A 16150-nucleotide genomic window follows, 5' to 3' on the forward strand; every position below is an offset into this window, starting at 1 on the left:
CCAGTCAGCTGCTGGAGTTGAGTAAAGAGGGGAGAAGGAGGCGTGGAGGCTGGCTCCATGTGGGGCCAACCACAGCCGTGCACACGATACTATGAAGCAGCAGAAACTACTGCACATCCAGCAAAGCAGCCTTGGAAAGGGCTGGTGAAACACAGAAGAATCAGCAAAGCAGAAAGGAGAGACCCATGGGCTCCTGAGAGATGGGAAAGAGAGGGACAGCCCCGCCCGCTGACTTCCCAGGCTCAGCCTTCAGTTCTTCCGAGGCCCGGCAGCATCCGGTACCCTGTGTAAACCAGATCAAGGGCAAATAAAATCCTTTAGGGCCACTGGTCGTACACATCATATTACTAGTTCTAAATTAACATTGAGAAAGGCCAATTGCGAACCTTCCAGTAAATTTCCCTGACGTCACCATCCCGTGCTCGCTCAGTGTTCTATCTCATCCATTCATTTTCTCATGCTAACCCTCTGGCCTGTTTTAGATTTTAATCCCTGGCGGTGAAGGACCGTATCTGTTTGTTTCCCATCAGTACTACACATAGCCCAATAACTTGTTTACAATTTAGGAGTTTTTTTTTTTTTTTTTTTAGCATCCTACTGCAAGAATGAGATAGGATTTTATCAATTAAAAAATGACCTCCTCTTACAAGCTTTGTCAGCCTGCTTGACTCTTTAAACTCTACGCATGTTCTGGTTATAATAGCCCAAACTGGAAACGATCCAAATGTCCATCCACAGCAGAACGGAAAAATAAATTGTGGGATTTTTCACACAATGGACGATTTCACCGCCACAGGAATAAACAGTCCACAACTTAATGCAACCGTCAGACTGAAAGTTGAGTTAAGGGGCCTGACTCAAAACTGCAGGGGCTGTTGTTGGTTTCATCTCTATAAGGTTCAAAACTAAGCAAATGGATTCATGGGGTTAAAAGTCAGGATGGTGGGGAGGAGGAGGAGATGCTGGAAGGGAACAAAAAGGGGCTTCTGATTTCGGTTTCTTGATCCAGGTGCTGGTTGCAAAGGTGTGTTCAGCTCATAAAATTCATCAGCCTGCTCACCTATGACTGTGCACTTTTTTATAGGTATATTATTACACTTCGACAAAAAAGGCAAAGAACTCTGTGTATAACTATCAGTGACATCAGACCAAAATAATACATAGACAAACATATAGGTTCTACAAAGAACGTTGAGGTTTATGGGTATTTGGACTCTGTACTGTTGTTTTGAAACATTGAGACAAAGAACGTGATAGGAAACCACTTTTTGTTAAGAATGCTTGCTTTAGGAAACTGTGGTTTTTCACTTCAGATTGTAAGCTGTCCTAAGAGATCCTTCTAGACCCCATCCACCTTGGTGAGAATTAACTCATTATGACATCACCAACTAGGCTCTGATGAACTGGACCTTTAGAAAAGGTGTGCAGATTTTTTCAAAAATAGGAACAGAGCTCAAGACATTTCTTCTTATTTTTAAAATACGTATTTTGAGGTATAAAATGACTAATCGATTAACTTTAGAAAAACAATACCAATTTCAGTACTTCCTTTTGATAAACCCAGATCTATCTATTTGAGACTTTTTTCCTATCATATTCCCTGGACTTTCTCCCTAACAGTTCCGAGCCTGCTTCAACTCTCAGTTATAACTGGAGGCATAAACATCCAGGGTCGTGCCTGATTCATACAAAATTCCCTCTCAAAGTTATGTCTTAAAGTCTGAGCTCTCAGAAGGCCACAAATGAATAAATGCATTATCTACGCATAGATGCGGGCAAATAGATAAATGCACAGAAGCTTGCAGAAGCCTATTTTGAGAGAGAGGCACTCAAGTTTTGAACCCAACGAGGGATTTTCATTTCAGAGACAAGCACTCCATCTTTGAAGGAAACGTTTCTCAGAATTTCCATGATCTTATCACATTTGCAAGTCTACCTTTTAACCTCTGATGCCTTGGAAGATGGATCTTGCTATTGTAACATGAACTTTTTTTTCTCTTAAAACCAATCCTCTTTAAAAAAAAAAAAAAGTAGGCTCTTTGGGTTACTTAATTGAATTGAAAGTAGGTTGGGTTTTTTTTTTTTAATTTTGAGTATTAATTACTCCTAACTAAGGCCGCTTCACTCAGAATCGCGGTCAGCTTCCTCGCCGCTCAGCACCCTCTCCGGAGGGCAGTGGGCACTGTGGTGAGCTCTGCGGGCACCACAGAGGGCTTGGATTGAACTCCTCCACTCAAACCAATTGTTTTCAGTGTGCATAAGGATCACCAGGCCCCCGCCCCCAACCCAGAGACTCTGAAGAGTCTCAACTGGGGGCCAGACTTGCATTTTTCTTTAACGCCCCCAGGGGCCCGGCACAAGTCCCCCTCAGCGGACACACTGGGATGCATGCTGTACACGGCCCCTTGGATTCTGCACTAATCAAATGAGGAGGACCAGATGCCCTCAGAGGCCTGGCCAGTACCTCCATGTCCTGATTCACTTCGGTTCCCGTGTCCAGTCTACGTCCTGATGCCAATTTGGGAAGGGACTGTAGTCCAAGTAGTAGTACTCTGTCAAGCTTAATTGGACCTAAGAACTCATGCGGCTTTTTTGTTCTTTTCTTTTGAAGAGCGCTTTTGGTCCTAGGCCTCCGTGTTTAACCTGTAAGGGAGCCATGTTGCAGTGATAACTATTGCATGCAGGGCTCTGGGGGCAGAGGGATAGAAAAGTGAGAAGTCCCTGTCAGAATTCCCAGACAGGAATGATCTTAGGCAAAATGTTGGAGGACAAGGCAGGAGGCGGGGTGCAGGGGGCAGGGTGGAGGAAGTTTGCTTAAAACCACACCTCTCCCTTTCCGCATTTCTCTTTCCCTGCGTCCTTTCTCTGAGGCTGTTGGGACTTTCTTAGCCTTCGTTCAGCCCTTCCCAGGTAATCAGGTTCCCACTCTAGCAATCAAGTTCCCATTATCCAGGGCAGTTAAGACCAGCTAACATTTAAGGGAAAAGCAATTTGATTGAACCAGTTTATGCTGATACGTGATGCAGTGGAGCAATATTTCAGGAGCACGGGGGAGGGTGTCTCTGAAGCGTCACACTCCAGTTGTCTGGTTTGTCCTGGAAAGATGGGGCTTCCAGCCCCTCACCCGTGTACCTAAAAATGTCCTAATTATCATCATAAAGTTGGCCATCCCACTCAGAAGCCCCTTTCCGCGATCGCCATCCCACTTAGAAGCCCCTTTCCGCGATCTCACAGACATACTCCCACTCACAGCCAGAACTAGCCAGGATCTAATCTGAATTCTTGATAGCACTCCTAAAACTGTATGACTCCGGAACAGCTTGGTCTAATGTTACTTTTTAACTTAATGCATATAAAGACCTGGCTTGTGCATCAGAATGCTACCATTTGCCTCATTTTATTTTCCCCCCTATTTTTCCTCTTTCCCCGTTTGTACATTGGAAGCTGTCCCATTTCCAAAAATCGATATCAATTATATTAGAAATTAGCAAAGGCATTCTCAGCTACCTGTGCAAACGTGATCATCAGCCTGACAGCCATGCAGCTGGTCCTACAGACAGAATGAGCTGTGAGTGGCTCAGTGGAGCATCCTGACTCCTCAAAATCTGGGAACAGGTCCCTCCACCATCCTTCTGCTGGGACCTTCCTCAGCATCTAACCGTTTGAAATGCAATGGTTCTGCTAAAACCACGCACAGGACAGATGAAGGGAAAGCTAGTTTGGAGGAAACTCAGTGTCACTTTACAAAAGGGGGTGGGGGGAGGCACTGCATACTTTCTAGACTAGTCCCAGCACCCATGACAGACCCGAAAGAGAGACCCAAGGCCTGTGGTGGGGTCCAGCTGCTTTTGTTCATTTCGTTCAATCCACAGCTATTGGGCCACGCCTCCCAAGGACACGCAGTCTGAATCGGCACCCGGCGGGGGCAGGTGCAGGGACAAAGGTGAACCAGAGACAAGCCCTGTCTTCTGGGCCAGGGAGGGAGGCAAGGCACACGCTGGCATCGTGTAGGAAGCAGTAAGCCCAGGGAAAGAAGTACAGAATCATTCGAGACTTCTTCCCACTGGGAGAGTGGGGCAGACACAGCCTGAGCCGGACCTAACAAGGCCTGGGATTTATTCACGTAAGCACGGGGGAAAGAGAGACTCAGGGGGAAGGGACAGAAGGGCACAGGGCAGAGAGAGAGAGGGCGCTCCTTCCAGCACCGGGTACTGGAGACAGACCAGCATCTCCAGGTGGGAAGTCCAGACCAGGGGACAGGCGGGAGCGGGGTGGTGGGGAGGGCTAAGATTCTAGGTGGGCTGCCAAAGCCAAAGGACTCCTTGGGCAGAGAGAACAGGCAGGTCCTGAGGAATGTGCCCCGTTTTCCTGGCTCCTTGGGGACCCCAGGCATTCTAAACAAGAGATGGTGTCGCCTGCCAGCCAGCAGATGTGGCCCATGAATAAACATCCCCTCAGGGCTGGGGGTGGGGGACGTTGGGGGGGAATAATAAATATGAAGAAATGGTGGCCTGCCCCTCCGTGTCCCCCTCCCCTGCTCCCAGGGCGGCAGACACGCTCGCTGCCTGAAGGGGCGGACTCAGACGTCCTCACTCAGAGGCCAGGTCGGCCGCACATTAATCCGGGTAGATTTGGCCATCTTGTGACACAGCCAATCAGTTCGAGGGAGGGGACGGCAGGAACGCCTCTCCTTTCACGCCACAAAAGGATTTTCGTCCCTTGAGAGCACAATGAAAAAAAAAAAAAAAACCAATCAAGGCGGGATCAGCTGTGGGCTGGTCGCTGCAGATCCGTCTCTCCCAGAGGGGGGTGGGGGGGACATATTGGTCCGTGTGGGAAACCCACAGCCTCCGCTTCTCACACATTGTTCTCCTTCTCTTCAACGGCACCCCCTCCCCACCAGCCCGTACCCTCCCCTCTCCCCTCCCCAAAGCCGTTAATGCCACAAAAGATACTTTCCCCATTGTGCCCGGGACAGCTGAGAGGTCCCAGCGAGCTCCGCACAGCTCTGCGTCCTCTCCAGGGAGAAGGGGCCTGGACCATCCAAATGGAGAACTGGATGCTTATCATACAAAGGAATTAAACCCACTTGGGCTCTCTCCTGCTAATCTGGGGCTGTGGGGGGTTAAATACGGTTACATTTTCATTAGGTGCTAATAGCAAAAGGGCAGCTCAGGGCAGCAGGGCCCAGACATTGTTATGCAGAAAGTTTCCCCCCAAAGGATGGGCAGGGCAGGTGGGGTGGGGGAGATCAGAGTGAGCAGCCAGCATTAAATCAGGGAGAAGGGAGAGGGGGGCATATGCAATGGTGCATTGTTGGTCCCAGGGAGGTCCCATCAATGGGGAAAGCCATGTTTTCTCTGAAGGAAACAAGTTGAAATTGTTGGGGAGGGGAAGGGCTGGTGGGTGGCTGGGGACAGAGCTGGGCTCCTTGTGACTAAGGCCACCTTGTTGGGGGTGGGGGGGGAGTCCTCGCCACCAGTTCTACACTGAGGCTTTGCCAGGGCAAGTGGAGGATTCTGGTGCATGTCTAGGAGGTGGTGTGGAGCAGGGGAAGTTTTTGGAATCAGGGAGAATGAATGTAAGCCGTGAGCCTCTCTCACTGGCCCCACGGCCTGGAGCTTCTGTGTGACTCTGAGCCTCAGTTTCTTTTTAGCACAAAGTGGAGATGAAACCTACCTCCGTGGATCCGTAAGGGTCCTCAGTGAACTTAAACTAACAGGTACCATTAAAGGGCTCAAAAAGGGGAAAGCCTTTCTCCTCTTACCCAGCAGCCCTGTTCGCAATGACCCTTAAAGAGAAATTTTAAAAGGCAAAGTGAAAGGATGCTGGCTTTGATACTGCGGGCTAATGTCACTTCACCCCGTGCAGTGTTCCAGCCTCCCCAACCCGGGAGCAAACTCCTCCTGTCTTCTCTTCAGTCTCCTCCAAAGCTTGGTCTGGACCTCAGCTTGACCACAGTGTCTTCTCGCTTTGACATCAGCCCGTTCAGACGTTCCAGTGTCCCAACCCTGAAAACCTTGTGCCGAAATAAATCAGCAGGTAAGCTCATGATTTATTTTCTGGTTTGCCTTGCTCCGTGTGGGGGCTCATTAACACGCTGTTATGAGGACGGTACTGTGGGAAGGCAGTGCAAGAAGGACTGCATGGGGCTGCTGAGACGTATGCAGAAGGCCAGAGAATGAACCTTGGCTCGTTCAAGTCTGGAGCCCGTGGTTCTCCATCATTCCCCACGGCAGCCCGGATGCCCAGAAACTCAGAATTCAATCTCAAGCTAAGTGACAAGGTGGTGGATAAAGGATTGCCGAATCAAAGATACTAATGATCCTTTCTACATCGCAAATGACAGGAAAATATATGTGTCAGCAGTACGAATTCAGCAGAGGCCAAATTTGTATTGACATTTGACTTTCGGACCCAGTGGGGTCCAGGAGGGGACAGCACCCTTTCACATGTAGTGATGTAGTGATGTCACGGCCGGCTTCTCTCACTTTCTCTCCGGCACAGACCTCTGCATACAGTGGTCCTGGATCCTCATGGAATGCCTGATTGCTTCTGGTGAGCTTTCAGGCTCCACAAGACTGCTTTTCAACGAGAAAGAAGTGCCGGGTCAGAATAATTGTTGCCAAGAGTTCCGAGAACGGTTCCAGAGTCTCTCCACACTGGCTCGTGAAAAAAAAAAAAAAATTCAGCTGGGGCGTATGTGTGGCTGGGGAGGGTGAGGCAGTGCTTCCCTAAACTGGCTGAGAGTGCCTCGGTTGCTGCTAGCATTTATCTCACCCTGACTGAGGTCCTCAAGGCATGTTTACTTCACAGAAAGCAGTCTGAGAATCCCAGGGATAACGTATGCATCTACAGCGAGATCTCTGGGGTGAGAAATGAGATTATGCCCCAATCCAGGGAGCGTCCAGAAGACCTCTTCACTGCAGACTCATCACCAGGGGTCTGAGACCTAAAGTCTTGGTTAAGCTTACCTTCACCATATATCACATGTGAGTTTTGATCTCTTAGTGAATGTCAAGGGTTCACACCAAAGAATTTGAAGGAAACGAAGCACTGGGGCAAAATGAGGTTTCTAACGTCAACCTGGACTTTCCCCACCCCGACCGGTTCATAAAATTAGAATTCAAAATCTTTTCCAGGTGCAATGGTAGATCCCTTTAGAGGAAACAGCTTCCCAGAGCCAACAGTGCTCAGAAATTACAACCGGTTTCAGCAATTAAGAGAAGTAAAACATTAAAAAGCATGAAGCAAAGTGCATTTGCATGCTAATAGCCCCTTCTGTAGTGCTGGGAAGCTGTGTTTTACAACAAAGCAGATAACTTTCCCACTAGGGCCATATTAACCCTTGGGTTCTCACTCCAGCTCCGTGGCACCCCGTTCTCCTCTCTAGAATTCTTCTGGCCCCGGCTGGGGAAGATATGGGTTAACTCTGCGTATGCATCCATCCTCTGTGGCCGAATTCTCTCTGGTTTGGGTAGGAAAAGGAAAAGAAAGAGACTTAAAAGTTTTGATTGTCTTTCAGGGTAGAGAGAGGAGGGTGGGAAGACGCACTGGGGGTGAAAAAGAACGTTCCCCTAGAAAACACACTGGGAGGGGCTGGGCACAGCGTCTGTGTCCAGTGAGACTTGAATTTGAATCTGGCTACACCTCTTCCAAGTGATGTGACATCGGACAAGTTACTTAAATTCTGGGAGACCTAGTTTGCTTCTGAAAGAAGGTGGAAGGAGAATTAAACGAGGCAATGAGGGTAACACGTCTATGCCCCTAGTGACTATCACGGTTTGGGGACCATGGGGGACAACCTGGTGGCACTTTCGGGGGATGTTATGAGGACCTTTTGGTTACGCCATGAAAAACTCTCTGGCCTTATTGACAATGGAAAGCAGTCCTTTTTTGCCTCATGAAGAAAGTTAATCTTTGGAATAAAGGCAGATTATGTATAAAGACTCTTTTTATCTCTTTCTAAGGTGGAGGCCACCAGTGTTTCGGATTCCATCAAAGTGGCAGCCCTTGAGAATATACCACAGGCCCCCGAGAACAAGGAGAAAACTCTCCTATCAGAAAAAGACAAGGTAGCAGGGCACAGAGCTTGGGGTTTGGAGCTGGGTAGACCTGGATTTGAGATCCACTTGCTTTGAAACTACCTGGCTGTGTTACTTTCAACAAATCTCTCAACCTCTCTGTGCCTCTGTTTCCCACTGTGAAATGAGGATGATAAAATCTCATACATTTGAGGTAAAGTTTCTGTGAGTAAGAACCTCAACACGCCAGTTATTAAGGGATAGTTCTCGTTTCTGTTTTAACAGTGCATCTCCCCTCGTCCTTCCTCATGACACAGGGAGGAAGCAATGCCCAAAGGATGTCATGTCTTAGATTTCAAGCCAAGCCACTGAAACCAAGTAAAGATGAGGAAAGAGAAGTTTCTGTTCGTACACCTATGTCCTTGTCTCTCACCACCGTTCTGCTGATGGGAGAGAGAGGCCACCGGAAGGAAAGGCAAGTTCATCAAGGGCTGGCAAAATATTAATCTGGGAGCTCACGGATGGGCAGCGATGCGCGCTCCCCGGCAGCGGGCGTTCCGTTCCTGTTCAGGCTGCCTGTGGGCTGCGAGAGCCCACCACCCCACCCTTGCACCGTGGCCACACCATGACCCGCCATTCATCCCCTGCTCCAGACCGACTCCCAGACTGCTTTCCAAGACAGGGCTTGGGAGGGGAGCGGAGAGACAGAAAGCGGACTGGAGGAGAGGAGAGAGAGCTCTGACTCGGCAGACCACCCTTTTCTCTAAAAAGATGCTTTCCACCCCGCTAGTTGGATGGTTTTTAACCACGACTGTGCACAGAATCGCGGAGAAGCTTTAAAAAATTATACTGGGGCTCTACCCACCTTTGGTTATGATTCAGTTTTCTCTGGGGTAAGCCTTGAACATGGGTATTTTTAAATAGCTCTTCAGTGGTGCTGATACGTAGCCAGACTTGAGAACCGTTGTCCCACTTGGAAAACCCACCTGGAGTGTCCCCTTCCGCCCTCTTACCTTACAGGATGTGTTTGATCTGCCACAGTGCTCCTTGCGATTGGCTGATGTTAGGATTACCCACAGGGCTTTTTAAAAATGAGGATGTCTGGAACCAGCCCCCAGAATTTCTGATTTAATTGGCTGGAAGTGGGCTGCAGGTGTCAAAGATATACCTCCACAAGCTTATAATTCCATACATACAGGATTACTCACTGCAGCATAATTTGTAATCATGAAGACTGGGGACAACCCAAATGATGATCTGTGAGATTCATTAAACAAACTCTGGTCCAACTTCAGTCTAGAATAGTATACATCTGTTCAAAAAGAATGAGAAAGATTTCTCTGCACTGATATGGAAAGACCTCTACGATATATAAAAAGGAAAAAAAAAAGAAAAAGCAACAGACAGAACAGTGTTTATAGGGCACTATTACTGTATAAGAAGAAGGGATAAAAATCAAGAATATACTTTCAAACTGCTTGCATTTGCATAAAAAAATCCTGGAAGAACACACAGGAGAATAATAAACGTGGTGACTATGGGAGGTAGGGGGTGACAGACTGTTTAGGGACGTGGATGAGACAGAGACTTTTATAGGGTCTTGACCTCTGAAACATACAAGTGACTTCTCTTTAAAAATAAAGATCTTAAAAAGTTGCTCAGGGGATTCTAATGACTAGTCAGGTTTGAAAACATCTTTCTGGGGACAGGTGTCAGCAAACTACAACCCGTGGACCGAATTCAGGCTGCTTCCTGTATTTTTTTTTTAATAAGTATTTTAGAACAATTTTTAGATATTCAAAAGTATTGAGAACATAGCTCAGAAGTTCCCCATAGACCCTGCACCCGATTTCTGCTATTACTAACATCATTCATGAGTGCGGTATATTTGTAACAACTCACGAACAAAAATCCTGATCGATTATTCTTACCTGAAGGCCAGACGATGTATTTCCTTGGTTTCCCTCTCATGTCCTTTTTCTGCTCCAGGATCCCATCTGGGACGTCACAACATGTTTAGCTATCACGTCTTCTTAGACTCCTTTTGGCTGCAATCATTTCTCAGACTTACTTTCCCCATCTGTGATGACCTAGACGGTTTAGAAGGACACTGGACACGCATTTTGCTGAATGTCTCTCAGTTGGGATTTGCCTAATTATTATTATCTTTTCATGCCTAGACTGGGGTAACGGGTTTTGGGAAGGAAGACCACAGATGTCAGGTGCCATTCTCACCCCATCATATTGAGGGCACCTACTTACTACCTGCGAGATGGATCATGGTTGGTGTCAGCCTGGGTCACCTGGCTGTGGCGGGGTTTGCCAGGTTTCTCCAATGGAAAGTTCTTCTTTTTTTTTTTTTTGTTTCTCCTCCCTTTCCACATTGTACTCTTTGGAAGAAAGTCACCATGCATGGCACATGCTTAAGGGCGGAGTAGCTACAGACATTATTTAGAATTCTTCTGCATAAGACATTTGTCTGTTCACCTCTCTCTTTTTATTTTAAATTAAAGTAGTCAGTTACACGTGTCAATTTCTGGTGTACAGCACAATGTCCCAGTCTTGCATGTACATACATATTTTCATTTTCATATTCTTTTCATTAAAGGCTATTATAAGATATTGAACATAGTTCCCTGTGCTATACAGAAGAAACTTTAAAAAAATCTATTTATGTATATAGTGGCTAACGTTTGCAAATCTCAGACCCCCAAATGTATCCCTTCCCACCCCCTTTCCCCAGGATCTGTTCACCTCTCTTTATTCGATCACTTGTTTATGTCGTTATGAACTCATGGGCATTGATTTTATACTTTGGGTTATACTTAATATTACTCTATGCATTTTCTTGCTCAGCCAGCTTTGACCATTTCTTTTAGTTGGTTCCTGTATCCCTTTAACATATCCCATCATTATGTAGTGTTTTGGGTTTTTTTTTTTTGGTGGGTTTTTTTTTTTTTATGAGCATTTTTTTATTTTCTGACGCTCCTAGACTCTTCAGGCTCATTTGGTATATTTCCTGCCCCAGCAGAAAGAACCATTTTTTTCCAAAGAGCCATTTCTTTTTACTGGAGAATATCTTGTCATTAAGAACAAAGTTCTGAGCACTAGGTGTGCTCATAGCTTCTAGGGTATCATGGCTTCTAGGTTCTCTCAGTTGACAGAGAAAATAGACATATGTGTAAATACTAACCTGCATGTATACATGTACCTATAAATATTTCTGAGTTCATCTTATCATTCATCCTGGGATTCCTTCAAACTCTTCAATGATTCTTTAAAAAAAAAAAACCTGTAAATATTGAAGTTTACTCTTTGGGCTGTAAATTTCCATAACCGATAAATGCTTGCCATCTTGTACTCATTCTTACAGTATAATCCAGAACAATTTCACCAGTCTAAAAAATTCTCTGTGTTTCTCCTACTCAGCTGCCCCCCTTCTCCTTCAAACTCCTGGCAACCACTAATCTGTTTACCATCTCCATAGTTTTGCCTTTTCCAGAATGTCGTCTAATCAGAATCTTAGACTGCGTAGCTTTTTTAGACTGGCTTCTTTTATTTAACAATATGCAATTAAGATCTACCCACGTCTTTTGAGGGCTTAATGGCTCAATGCTTTCTCTCCCTGAATGATATTCCATTATATGGATGCACCACAGTTTATTTACTGAAGAGCGCCTTGGTTGTTTCCAGTTTGGGGCAATTATAAACAAAACTCCCATCCACAGGCATACTTTTGTGTGGACATACGTTTTCAAGCCCGCTGGGTAAATGCCTATGAATGTGATTGCTGACCTGTGGGGTGAGATGACTAGTTTTATAGGAAACTGCCAAGTTGTCTTCCAACGTGGCTGTACCATGTTGCTTTTCCACCAACAATGAACGCCAGTTCTTGTTGCTTTGCATCCTCACCAATTTGGTATTGTTGGTTTTGGGGTTTCAGTCCCTTTTAATAGACATGTGATGGAATTTCATCATTCGAATTTGCAATCTCCTAACGACAAATGGTGTTGAGTATCTTTTCTTCTGGTTAGTTGCCATCTATATTCTATATTCCTTGGTGCAGTCCTGTTTTTACATTTCATTTATTTTTTTAAATTAAGTTGTTTTTTAATTGTTGCGTTTTATGACTTCTCTGTATCAAGAGCTTGTGGGTTGAGTTTGGATGTCGGTTCTTATTAGGTTTATGCTCTGAGCTCAATGCTACTGGCCTAGAGGTATCTCAAAATGTCCATCATAGAGCCTGGAAACAGGATGTTCTTAACACATGTTGGATGGATGGACAAAGCAAGGAATAAATGACGTGGTACAGAAGACTCTTCCAGTGGTTCCTCTGGGGTCAGCTGAAGTGCAGAAGTAACATCCTTAGGAGCTATGAGCCTGGGGACGAGTGGCACAGACTCACAAGCCGTGAAGTGGCAGCAGATATACGGAAAGGATGACACAGTTACCGTGAACACTGGTGTCTACACTTAGTGAGCGTAGTCTTGAGTTGAGTTGGTATTGTCACCAAAGCAATATGGCGGAGAACATTCATGAAACATCACTATGTCCCAGGAACCGAGCCAGGTAGGGTCTTTACAGGCGCTCTTTCCAACCCACACAACAGCTGCAAGGGACCCGGCAGAATTCCAGGCGTGCAGATCAGCAAACCAGGGCTCAGAGAGCAAAGTGTCTCCTTCCCAATCTCTTCGTTTCGAAGAAGCAGCAGAGCCAAAACTAACCGTGCCAGGGTAAAGGAATCTTGAGCCACATCACTCCTTGCATCTACATTTAGTGTGAGGACGATACACTGTACAGCTCCCTGCTTTTATTCAGTCGGCACTTACAGGCGCCAACTCCAGGGATCTCACAGGCACATCGTAGATGTTAAGAAACTGGCGAATGTATTTCCATGTCTGGGAAAGCTCAGCCCTAATCTTAGTCTGTTAATCCATTGGTTGGTCAGCCAGCGGGCGTGACGTCCAGGTAGAACCGAGCCCTTCACAGCAGACACAGCGAAGGGAGAGACCTATTTCCGGCCACAGGAACCTCATGCTTTCCTGGGGAGTCTAGTGTCAATGAATCCATTAAAAATCAGTCAGACAAGCGATGACAAGTGATACTTGCTACATAGATTTATCTATATAGGCATTGACTCAGTGGGATGAAAGCTGTGGAGCCCTCAAGCTCTTCGATTGCTTAAGCAGTCATTTATACAAATCCTCATCAGGAACTGATTTCCACTGTCCAAGTCATCACCTTAAAAAAATAAAAGACTAACGTTTCTATAGCATTTTACCATTTACGTAGACCTCGCAAATGCATTACCTACTTTGCAAGGTAACTAGGGCAGGATTTATTGTTGCACCCATTTCAAACCTTTGTATACTGATGCTCAGATAGGTAAGGAGATTCGTCCAAGCTCATGCAGCTAGTAAGCCAAGGTCTGTCCACTCGCTTACCATTCTCTTCACTGCTTTCCTGAACCCAAAGCTCTTACCTTCTAATCTTTTCTCTCTATCCAACGTAATCTGCATTTCCCCAAGGCACTGAGAAGGTAATGATGAGAGTTTCCTTTTCGTCTCTTGGAGCTTCAAAACTAGAAGACTTTCCAAGAGGTGTTTGGTAATTTCCTTCTCCTGTGTCCAGCAAAGGGAGATGGCACTTGTCCCAAGGACCAGAGCTGATACAGTCCACCTCTCAGTTGTAGAGCATCTGCAAACTCTGCAGCTGCCCCAGCCTGGCTGGTCTGTCTGTCTCTGCATGGAAAGCAGGGAGGCTCAGGAGCCTTCCCAATGCGGTGGCCAGGGCATCTCCTCTGGACCCCTTAGCGCAAGGCAAGTGGATCGGCTTAAACTCTAAAGCTCTGTGGTCTCACCCCATTCCCAAGACACCCACAAACCAACCTCTCAGTTCTCACTCTCTACCACGGTCTTCCCGCACCCTGTGACCTTCTTGTGTTTTCCAGCCAGAGACACCTACCATTCCGGAGTGGTGGGTAAAAGAGAGAGGGAGATGGAAGTGGGGGTGTGGGGTTCCTGAAAGAATAAATAGGAAATCCTGCACCACCTGCCTTCAGCATTAAGCAGCAGCCCACCCACCCATGTCTCAGATGTTTTCTGAAGGGCAGACTCAAGTGCAGGAAGATTAAATGGATGAACAATTCTGTGGATGGGCAGGGATGATGACCCACGCTCCTGGTTACTAAGGCCGGCATCCAACCACCCATCCAACGTGCTCCTCAATGTGTAATTCAAAGGACTGGCGTGCTTGACAAGTAACGGGCCGGGAACCAGAACTGGGCCAGCACAGGCTCTGAAACACGTGCCTGCATCTACCAGGCTCACTGCGGGCGGGGGCTGCTGCGTCCTGTTGGACACCATCTCTACCCTGAGCTACATCCGTGACATTGAGACCAAGCAAGATCAATCCTTCTCCGTGGGCAGTGAACCCATGACCCCCGGCCACTGTTTCAGGCTGCACTAACAACGTGGGCCAACGTGGTCGTAACACAGAATAATCAGAGCGCGGAGGGGGCGGGGAGGGGGTGGGGAGGATTGAAGGAGGGAAGCCGAGTGGTCGCCAGCTCAGAGCTTCACAGCATCCGGACTAGAGAGGACCCGCCTGGGGAGGCACTGAAGATGGTCAAACTTGGAAGGCCCTCTGCAGGGACGAAGGGTCTGGACCCATTTCAGAGTAAATATTTCATTTTCTGATTCAAGATTCAAGATTGGCAGCTCTAAATATCAGCTTGCGAAAAACTCAGAACTAACAGATTCCTGCTCCAGGAACTCCGGGAGAGGAAGTATATTATTATTGTTGTTGTTGTTGTTGTTGTTAATTTCTGCAGCATTACCTGTTGTTATTACTAATTATTACCACTACTGCTTCCTTCTCTGACTCATTTTTCCCTTTGGCTGAAATTTCTTGCTGGAACTGCTCAGCAGATCATAAAGAAAGAGCTACCAGCACGCTCTCCCCAACCTCCTAAATTTGTGTAAAGAAATATATATGAATCGAGAGAGAGAGAGAGAGAGAGAGAGAGAGAGAGAGAGAGAGAGAGAGAGGTCTCAGTCCCCAGCCTGGGCCGAGCTCCTGCAGCTGCAAAGTTCTAAGCCATAAATAAAGTTTATGGTTAAACGGGCCTGACCCGGCTTTGCCCCCAGGTACAGAAGCAGTATCTTGTCATTAGTATGCAGAACACATCAGGCTAATGTCTGCTCGTTTGTTCTCAAGCCCCTCTGCTCTATAAATCTCTGGGCGAGGGCGGGGTGGGGAGGGGGGGGCAGACGGCAAAAGGGTCGGGAGAGGGAGGGGCGGGGCTGCGGGGAGAGTCACCGCTCAAACCCAACGGGCGGCGGCGGCCCCTGGCCCGCCTCCTTTGGTGGAGGGGAGAGTCACAAGGCACAGAAAATTAAGTGTTTCGCTTCTCCAGCAATAGATGGGGGAGTGGGAGGCTGTGGGAAACAAAATCTAAATTCAACAAACGAAAACTTTTTTTTTTAACTCTTTCAACTCAGAAAACAAGTTCGACGTGATCTGTCGTATGCTTCAAGAAGCAAAGTCCCTGGCTTTTTTCATTGCTTATTTTTGTCTTTTTTTTGTTTTTATTTTGGTTTGTTGTTTTGGTGGGGGGGGGTATTTTTTTTTTCTATTTTAAGCAGAGCACTGCTTACCAGCACCACCACGTGGGGGGGGCTCTCAGAGGGGCTGACGGAGGCATCGGCAGCGTCTCCATCCTTGGCGGGAGAGCCACCTGCTGAGTGGGCCGGCTCAGCCCTTTGGCATCTCTGGACGGGCGGGCAAGAAAGCCCACCTTGAGAACCCTCCCTGAACTAGAAGTTACCTAGAACTGATTTCGTTTGCTGAAGATGTGACAATTTTCACTGGGGTAATTTTCGGAAGAACCTAGGACTAAATCCTGACTCGGGCCGCCTCCTGCCTGGGAACTCTGGGCTCAGGGTGGGGAGGAAAGAGGTGGGTTTCAGGAGAACGGTGGGCCCTAAAATTGCTGCCTCTTCAGGGCTTTCAGATTTCCCATTAGGCACCTCCCTCCTTCAGCCTACGTCTGGGATAGAGAGGTGTGGCGGGAGTCCTGAAGGGCTCGCGTCGACAGGGATTGTGGCCGGGAAGGGCAGGGCGGA

At 47.1% G+C, this 16150-nt stretch overlaps 1 long non-coding RNA gene across 1 annotated transcript; it reads left to right on the forward strand.

Annotated features, from left to right (window-relative positions):
* The first annotated feature begins 3972 nt into the window (after nucleotides 1-3972).
* LOC123615582 (uncharacterized) lies at nucleotides 3973-14882 on the forward strand. The gene is made up of 4 exons (XR_006723233.2): nucleotides 3973-4123; nucleotides 5872-6042; nucleotides 7971-8075; nucleotides 8310-14882. It is a non-coding gene; the product is annotated as an uncharacterized LOC123615582 (long non-coding RNA).
* The last annotated feature ends 1268 nt before the right edge of the window (nucleotides 14883-16150 follow it).

This window comes from Camelus bactrianus, chromosome 16, assembly GCF_048773025.1.
Source record: "Camelus bactrianus isolate YW-2024 breed Bactrian camel chromosome 16, ASM4877302v1, whole genome shotgun sequence".
NCBI classification, from domain to species: Eukaryota; Metazoa; Chordata; class Mammalia; order Artiodactyla; family Camelidae; genus Camelus; species Camelus bactrianus.